Source organism: Poecilia latipinna, unplaced genomic scaffold, assembly GCF_001443285.1.
Source record: "Poecilia latipinna isolate Pla-1442-1.1 unplaced genomic scaffold, P_latipinna-1.0 Scaffold4695, whole genome shotgun sequence".
NCBI lineage: Eukaryota > Metazoa > Chordata > Actinopteri > Cyprinodontiformes > Poeciliidae > Poecilia > Poecilia latipinna.
Window position 1 is genome coordinate 7,346 of NW_015117311.1, and position 7,307 is coordinate 14,652.

The following is a 7,307-nucleotide window of genomic DNA, read 5'->3' on the forward strand; positions in this document are numbered from 1 at the left end:
TAAGTCATGTACTGATTACTTCACTCAAGACATTTTTTTGTGTGTGAATGTTCACCTCACTCCACAAACATCAGCAAATGGGTGATTAAGGCATTTTGCCAACTGATTAAGCAGAGCTATTGGCGGCAAATGCCACGTGTGCTTTGACGAAATTTCCATGAGTTCATTCTGGCTGAGTACCGACACCCACCTACACGTCTCTGACAAACAGCCTGTGGGAGAGAGAGTGTATCCCCCAGATGGCGGCAGGGTTGGCTCCATCTAAGACAAACGGGCATCAAGATGCGATGAACTGCTTCGTGTTTTCTTGGTATGTCTCTGCGGCTTGAGATGAACTTTATTTGGAAATAAGTTGGCAGCTGTTCCCTCAAAGCCTCCGGTTGCTCAGTTTGGATGGATGGATGGATGTCTGCTCTCTCCACCTACTAAACCAACAAGTAGAGAGGGGGATGAACTGACTCACTTCCGGATGCTGATGAGATTTACTGATAATGGAAAAGCACTTTAGTCCTTGTACATTTTATTGTGACCTTTTTCTAAGCTGGTACTGTGTTTTTTTTATATATACATATGTATTTTGAGTTCTCATTTTCATAGGTAGAACATCACCTCACTACTTAAACGCCAAGAAGGCCTCAAGAGCTTTACCTTCTTTCAAGTGAGGTTTTTAAGTACTTTATTGTTTTTAAGCTGCAATATACAGTAAAGACCCTTTATAACACAAAATTACAACCAGTTCCCCGTAATATAAGTACTTGTAAACGAGCAATGTCTTTAAAGTTCAGACCAGATTAGAGCAAAAATCCACACATGCAAAGAAATCGAGGCAAATTAGTCCCCAAATGAAATTATCAATAAAATAAAAAAAGATATTCATTGAATCCACTTACAGAAATGTATTAAATGCTTCCAGGGAAAGAGCTTTTTCCCCCCACCTTAAGATGCCTGCTCTATGGAGAAACTAGTGCATCCATTACTCATGTGTGAATTTGACCCACTTTGTCTTCTAAACAAAGTTTGTGTTTGGGGCTCTTTTCTATACGCTCTGATCTTCAGTTCTTTCCATTTTTAGTCGGATCAAAGTCAGGTGATTTGGTCATTCTGGCACAGTTTTACTGTCTTATCTGAATCCAAATAATAGTCCCCATGTTTGTGTTTGGAACTATTGTCTCAGTTTTATGCTTTTTTTTTAATGTCCAAATCTTCTGCTTCTACCTTTAAAACAAGTGTTGGCATGATTTTTTTCTAACAGTCTTGCATCTGCATCAACGGTGCGCAAAGAGGCAATTTGTGTCGAGTGCATTACTTGTAATTTTAAATGGATAAAATTGGACCTGCTCATTTCAAGACTCTCACAAACTGAAAGTCTGGTTTTTGGACAAGTCTGGATCGAAATTTTCATTTCTCTGCACCAGAAATGTTACGAGGGCCACCTGTTTACGTCTGGTTCATTGTGATGTTCTTCTGGATTATGGCTCTAACAGCGCTCACGCTGGTACATTCAGAAGTTTAGAAATGCAGCTGTAATCACTGTATATTTTGCAATATGGAGATTTTTGGGAAAATCTCTTTGCTTTGACAACCATAAAACTCCAATACTTTGAAATGACAAACCTAAACTAGCAGATTCCTTTACAAATAGCAAACATTTTTAAAATAGTAGTTTCTGGGGTTTGTCTTTTTACACATTCATTTCTTGACATTACATAACCATTAATTTAATCTGAAGACTGATTTGCTTTAATTACTTTGTATGTGTAGGTTATCTGGGTTGTTGCTGACATTTGGTGTGAATTTTATGTCGGTGACCTCATTTAAACTAATAAAAAGCTGACATGTTCAATGTGTATTTTACCAGCTACATTTTAAATGAAAATAGATCGGGGAGTGGGGATAAGCACACACCCACAATATTGTCATAATCTCTTGCATCAATATTTCCATTTGGCACATAAGGTGGCTATTTCTATTGCTTTCATGTCAACATCTGAGAAGTTCTTAAAGAGGGTGTGGATGCTGAAGAGTCTGGGGAAAAGACAAGTTTTTTCTTTCTTCAAAACAAGAACATGTTTCTTTTTGGCACATAGATCCTGGCTGGAGCTGAAATGCTTCTTCTGATCAGTAGTCTGTTCCATCTGTGGCCTGCGTCACGTTTGCACCACAACTTAAGTGTATTGTCACCAGCCCACGCATTGCTGAAAGGGAGAGTGTTAACAGACTGAGGCAAGCCCTACTAGGGGATGCAACGTCCACCCTCAAAATATCCTAATCAGTTCAACTACAGCATGGAACAAGAGAGGTGCCGGCAGAGCTTCACACATCCAAAAAAACTGTTGCAGTCACAAAGACTTTCCCATTATCTCAGCAGTCGTAAGGTGTCGAGAGATTCCTTCACTGACTGTGGGAGGCTTCAGACATCCTGATTTCATCTAAATGATGTCGAGAAGGACAGAGGACTAGCTGAGCACAAGAGCAGGACAACCCAGAAAAATGGGTTTGAATTTATGTGCATGATGCTAACAACCCTGACTTCTACTCTCAGTTTTAGCCATGACTGGACATGGAAAAACTCCCATATTTGGTGATGTCTATTAGTTCATCTTTATTTTTAGTCTTTCTCTTACAAAGTGAAGGCAACAAAATTTCTTCATTATGAAAACGGGATACAATAAAAAAAAACAACTAAGGAGCTCAATATAAAATATAAAACAGAATGTGTAGCTAACAGAGCTGATGTTGGTTTGAAGAAAGGAAACAATTCTGAGAAAAGCACCTAAAGCATTTCTTTGCACAGCAGCAAAAATGTTAATTGGACAGACAGTGTCTGCAACGATAGACTTTGAAATTACAGAAAATATTCATAAAGAAATGCAACATGGGCAGTGATTACTGCAGTCACAGCATGAACAATTGTTTCTCCTTCAGGAAGAAAAGTAATTATGTTTCAAATGAGAAGCCAGGAACAAAGACAGATTGAACAAAGGAGGCCCAGGAAGGCTCATTGTTTCTTCAAAGATACCTTAAAAAGTGGGAAGGTGAAGATGACAGGAACACACAGATGCATGGATGGAGAATGTGTTAAAAGACCAGATATTGGCAAAAGTGTGACTTATAGTATCATATTTATGTAACAATACACCTTGTAATGTCCTGATCAACACATAAAAAGTGATCTCAGAGTCCTAAATTGTTGATCTTGTTTTTTTCTTCTTTTAGGCTACGAAAACCATCTCTGAAAATGAATTTAATAAGAAATTATGAATAAATATATAGATGTGTCATACATATTACTGTCTCTTAAATACTGATCTACCTGCTTTAACAGCAAGAAGATTAAACCAAAACCCTTAAAACTAATGCGACTAAACCACTAAACCATGAAACGTGACATTCAAACAAATGAAAAACAAGCCTTGTCATAATGAACTGATAACCAGACTGTTTTAAATTTACATTTTGAGCAGGGCAACGTAGAAAACATGCAAGTTTGAAGAGCATGCTTTGACCCATTTATGATTTTCACTTTTAGTATTTTATAAATTTTATTTGATGCAGGTTTCTGATAGACCCGACTGAGTCGTACCTGCTTCTGCCAGCTCCTAGAGGCAGGTTTACGTTGCTATGCAATATGGATGGAGGGATAACTTCACAAGGAAAATAACCTGGCTGATTCCTTTTCTCGTTAACAAACAGATTTGGCAGGAGCTTAAATGCGTCCTCTGATCAACAGACACAGCCATCTGTGGCTTACGTCAATTTTGCACCAGAATTCTACATTTCTCATTTACGTGAATACTCACCAGCCTCCACCTCACTGACAAACAGGATGTAGGAGGAAATGTGTTTGCAGACGGAGAAGAACTCTATAAGGGGATATCACGACCAGACTTAAGCAAGAACTTTGTACTCATTTTTTTAAACAAGAAGGGAATAACGGTCTCTTACGCACAAAGGATATCAATACTGTAATCACAAAATCAATCGATGTCTATTTAATGGAGACATCGCAAAATGCTGAAATGCTGCAACCCTATTATTGATGGTCAGAAAAAGTTAATAAAATAAGTACAAGTTTCAAATTCTAAAAGATAAACATACATACAGTTCTCTTAAGGATATTTTACTGGTGGATAAAATGAGTAATCTTCTTTCCTTAAATGATGGGATTAGTGAAAAATATATTTTAAAACAGTATTTTCACATTTTCAACGCGTTTCTTGATATGTGATGAAGTTTATATAATATATAAAATTAAATTTCACACCTGCAGCGCCAAGAGGAAACTATGAAACCTTTATAATTCTTGCCCCCTTGCAAACATACGTGTGTAGGCTTAAAATAAATTCATCTCTTAATATTAGACTACACTAACGGTTTGATTATCTTCTGACAATACATCTTATTAACTTAAAGTTGATCTTTTTTTCAATGAACTTTTAATTAGAAATTGATCATTTCAGGTTTTTCTGGGATAGGAAAATGGGAAAGACATGAAAACCCTGCAGTGCATGTAAGTTAGATGTGTGTGGTCTTGATACTGCAAGTGAAGGAATGACTCCAAGAATAGTTACCAGCCAAAAATGCTCCATATCTGCAACCATAGCAATAATAAACAAGCTTAAAATAACTGGGATTGAGATTATGAAAGGATCTATGTTTATCTCGCCACAACAGTGAGCAGGATAATAATGGGAGGATAAAAAAAAAAAAAAATCACAAGTTCACTGTTAAAAAAGTGCGACAAATATTTATATTAAGATTTATTAAATATCTCTACCAGGGCGGCCAGCGTACAGCGTTATTTACAACAGCTTCCACAAAAAAAACCCAAACAAAGATTAGAAGAAAATTGTGATACTTCATCCAAGTTTCATCCAGGGACTCGCACATTTTTTTTGAGTGAGTAATTCTGCAGAAGTTTATCGCAAGGAAGATACGTATATTTAGCCCAGTGGGATATTAGCTCACAATATTAGCCTCTGGGGTCCGTGCTAATGACGTTCAAACTGTGGAAATAGCACAAGTGGATGTGAGGGTGGGAGGCAAAGACTGCAGGATGTTTTATCCTGTGGGAGTGTGCAGTAAGCTTCTCTCTGCTGCTGCCCACACAACCCTAGTGAGTTATTTGTGGCTCGTTCGCACACACACAGCTTCGAAACTGGTGTGATAATCTATTGTTGTGTGTCCGACTTGCATCTTGTGGTTTTGTGAAAAAGTCTTCTGAGCAATTAAAGTCACTCAAATGAGAACGGTTTTATTTTCAGTTTGAAGTTAATGCTTTTTAAAGGTCACAGTGTAGTTAAAACATTTAGCATCAAAGATAAAAGGCAGAACTTATTGTTCTTTTCATCCATGTTTTACCTCATGTGCCCCCTTTTTTTTTAAACATGGAGAAATACAACCTTTTCGACAATAAGGCCCAGCGGTGCCTTTGGTTTGTGGTTTTGGAGCAATCCCTACTGTTTTATAGTTGAATTAAACATTACCTTGCTCTAATCTTCACGTGCAACTGAGTAAAATACTTAGACAAAAAAAGCCTTTATTGGGGATATTAGCAGCAGCTAAAAGTAACCCCGCAATAAATCCTTTCGCCATGAAGGTCATAAAGCTATGGCTTCAGTCTATAGTGCCAATCTTCTTCTGTAGCATTTCACAAGTTGATGCATACAGAGAAAATAATTTCTGTTAAAAAATAGAATAAAATGTTTAATGTTAAATTATTATTATTATTATTTTTTATTAATTTTTGTAGCCTGCTAAATTTTGTAATTTGATGATTTGGCAAAATTTCCCACCTCCAGCACAACTCAGATGATTGCACTACCTCTTTAACATTCCTTCATGCCTGTCATCCTTTCCTTTAATCCAGGCGTGCAGCACTAAAACATGAATTTTATTTATTTATTTATTTTCTGGCATCACTCCCATTCAAAAGCTTTGTGTGCAGAGAGTATTTAATGGGTGCTATGAAGACCTGGTGACTCCCAAAGTGTCATGTCAAGTGAACTTTGGACATGCTTTTCCCTTCTTACTCACTGTGGGATGGGAAGTATGCCTGGATTAAGAACACAAAAACATATAAACAGCAACACCAACAATTGCTCCAAAAATGACAGTGAAGCGAATCAACACTGAGCATATACTTAAATATTTCATAAAGCAGAGGACTGTTAAAAAAAGAGCAAGTTGTAACTAAATTAGAAACCAAATCTTCATCTTCACAGTGTTTTTAGCGTATTACCCTGACGCACCACTTCTAAAGGCTCTAACGACAATATTTGATGGATTCAACTTGTACGGTTTTAACTGACTCATTGTTTGTATCCCTCAGTGGGCTGATGGAGCGGTACCAGTGGTTCTGATGATCATAAGTGGTTGTTGTCTTCCTCCACCCCCACATTGCTGGGGATGCCCTCATCTCCATGGAGAACTTGGTTACAGCTCGGTCCACGTACACCTCCTTTTGCGTCACTCTGACTCTTTTACTTTCATCAAAAAAGGAAACATTTCCTCTGCATGATCAAGTTGCTTGCAAGCCATAAATGGGCTACATGGAAATTATCACCCAATGTTCAGTAAGATCATTTTTGTATCTAAATGTGACATTTCCCTGTACAAAGCTGGGAGACTTGTATTTCACTTTTTATTTGAAACAAATTAAAACTATGTTCTGCTATTTCACCATGAACTACTTTATGTTATTGAGGTGGACCTCAATAACTGTCATGTGAATCAGAGATGGACAGATTTAAGGTTATGCCCTACATAAAGTCCCTATGTGGCTGTGTAATATGCAATATCTCCCTTTTAAGCTGAATTTGAAGTACTGCGATCAAATTAGAGTAATAACTTTTGCAATTTGATTTGAAACACTGCCAAGAAATAGCAACATCAACAAAATATCCTATATATCGGAGTGGAAATTTTCACTTACTGTAGTCCCCATAATTCCTAATGTTGCTAATTTGCATCACACCTACATTTTTTATCTATTTTATGCCATGTCTTCAAATTAGCATTTACTACTTCAGACCTGCTTGGCAGCAAAAATCTATGTATTTTTCACACGCTTTTGAGTAAAATAGGGTTTGAAGAAGCTAAAAATCCTAGGAAACAGGATAGACCACTTTTTAGGTCATTCTAACAATGTCTTAAAGATTTAGAGACAATATGTATAATTATATTATTCCAATAAAAATGTAAAAACTCTATTTCGACATGTCTGCTGTGCAGCACCCAGCTTCACGTGCACATCTGTATTTGTTCAACTATGCGTCATTGAAATTTATATGGCACATGCCCTAAAT